This window comes from Meles meles, chromosome 3, assembly GCF_922984935.1.
Source record: "Meles meles chromosome 3, mMelMel3.1 paternal haplotype, whole genome shotgun sequence".
NCBI lineage: Eukaryota > Metazoa > Chordata > Mammalia > Carnivora > Mustelidae > Meles > Meles meles.
The window spans coordinates 170,271,291-170,273,949 of NC_060068.1; the positions used below are offsets into that span (position 1 = coordinate 170,271,291).

Consider the following 2,659-nt stretch of genomic DNA (forward strand, 5'->3'; position numbering starts at 1 on the left):
AGCTCCCACAGGGTAAGATCCCGTCCTGCTCCCTGTTCTAGTACCTTTGCCATCTTCCCTGCGGCAACAATCACTTCGCCTCCTTTTTACTGGGATACAAAATCCTTCAGGTAACTGATTTATCTGTCAACGCGATGTTTAGGGGCATCCTTGGCTAAAAAAAGTTATAAATCATAAAGAATGAAAAACGTTATCACTCTTTCTGGGGGAAAAGACCATTCTTTTCAACGGGAAATGTGTGGGATCCATATATTTTAAGAACCAGAAAGCCGAATGATGATGAATGGTGACAGAAGAAAGGAGAAGTGATATCAGAAGCTGATGGCAGATTAAGGCAGCAGAGTCAGAATGTAACCAAAAACTCACATTATCAGATAAACAACAGCACACGCTGAACTAGCCCATCACAGATGAGGAAGTTGCCTGAGAAAGAGAGACCTTACTTTGACTTTCAGCCTGGGAGTTCTGAAAGTGATCCGAAACCAGCCTCTTCCTCAGAGTCCCGGAAGGCACACTCCCTTCCACCCCTCTTATGGCCATTAAGATCTCATATTCTTTTTTAAATATGAAATTATGTGAAGACATAGGTATTCCTTCATTTTAGGAATGTAAATAATATATTAAATGTAAAGTTTCAAACTAGGCACACTACACTCCAATAGTGTCCTTCACCCTTCTTTGAAGGTCTTTAAAATCAAGTGGTCAGTGGGTGTGGCCTTCCAGATGATTACAGGTACTCATTTAATTAGCTGCTATGGGACTTCCTGTGATCAGGATAGGTAGATTGGATGGAAATTGTCAACTATAAATTCTGGGAAAAGTTTTCAATTAGCAATAATCACACCTAGGATAAACCTCATTGGCTACGATACTGCCATGGCGCAATGCTCAACTATAGATTCTGACTGGGGAGCCAGTCCCCTAGACACCAGTTTCCCTGCCACACAGCTGCCAGACTTCCCACCTCACCAAAAAAAAAAAAAAAAATTCCAATGTCATCACATACCCACTTTCATGGTTTTTTTAACTGAAGTATAGTTGAATGTCATAGAACATTAGTTTCAAGTGTAAGCATAGTGATTTGACAATTACATACATTACAATATCCTCACCACAGTAAGCGGAGTTATTGTCTGTCACTGGAAAGTTGTTACAATATTACTATGTTCCTTATCCTGTACTTTTTGTCCCTGTGATTTATTCATTTTATAACTTATTTCTCTTATAACTTTGTACATCTTAATCCTCTTCACCTCCTTTGGTCATCCCTCCAGTCCCCTCCTCTCTGGAAACCACCAGTTTGTTCTTCATATTTACGAGTCTTTTCTCTCTTTGTAGTTTTTCTATTTTGTTTTGCTTTTTAGATTATACGTATAAGTGAAATCGTATGACACTCGTCTTTTTCTGTCTTTTAATTTATTTCACTTAGCAAAATACCCCCTAGATTTACCCATATTGTCACAAATGACAAGATGTCATTCCTTGTATGCCGAGTAATATTCTTTTGTCACATCTTTTGTTTGTTGTTGTTGTTGTTGTTTTACTTTTTTTTTCTTTCTTCCCCCTTTTTATTGAAGCAGAGATGACAGACGGTGTTACATGAGTTTCAGGTGTACGACACAGTGATTTGACAAGTCTGTACCTGATGTTTGGCTCCTTACAAATGGAGCTACCCTCTGTCACCACACAACACTTACGTGATTCCATTACCTCTATTCCTTACGCTGTACCTTTTATCCCCATGACTTTCTCATGCCATACCTGGAAGCCAGTGTATCCCACTGCCCTCCAACCATTTTACCCATCTCCCTCCCCCCTCCCCCCTCCCCACCCCCTGGCAATCATCAGTTCATTCTCTTATGCCATGTCTTCTTTATCTATTCATCTATTAATGGACACTCCGGCTGCTTCCATACATACTCACTTTTAATGCTCCATCTCCTCCCTGTTGCCTTAAGGATGAATTCCAGACTCGATATACCATATACAGTCCTTCACAACTGACCTCAGCTTGCTATTCAACCTCACCTCCCACAAGTCACATCTTTCTCACAAAATCTAGCTCCCAACTAAAATGACCTTCCCTTTCCATTCATAACTTCACCTGTCCCTTCATCTGTACTACCAGCCCAACTAGGAACAAAATAGAATTCTTCGGTCCTTGTGGCAAGGCACAGCCTCCTTTGTCATGCTCCTGCTCAAAGTTCCAATCTTTGGTTGTGACCTCCACAAGGACTCAAAGCAGAAACAGTTACCCTGTGTTCTACTCCCACAGTATCTATCTGTCGCATCGCTACAAAGTTGAAACTGGCCTTCACATATCCTGGCATTTGGAGTTTAAGATCTTCCCATGTATTGTGCTAGATACAAAAAGAATACCAGGGTAAGAAAGACACAATTCCTCTCATTAAGATGCTGAAAGTTTTGTACGTAAATAGCTATTAATTGCAGGCAGAATAAGGATCCCCAAAAGTGTAATCAAAACATTATTGAAATTTAAAGATGAGTATAATTATATCGCACTGTGGGATCAGAAAAAACTTACAGGAAGAGCTTGAGTGTGAAATGAGCCAGGAGGCTTAGGTAAAACTAATCAAGGAGAATTGGATTAAAGGAGTGGACGAAATGAATCTGGGAGAAGTAGAGTCCTCTTATTGGC

At 40.2% G+C, this 2,659-nt stretch overlaps 1 pseudogene; it reads right to left on the reverse strand.

The window, feature by feature from the left end:
* Positions 1 to 763: 763 nt before the first annotated feature.
* LOC123939455 lies at positions 764 to 889 on the reverse strand (annotated as a pseudogene).
* Between the last annotated feature and the right edge of the window lie 1,770 nt (positions 890 to 2,659).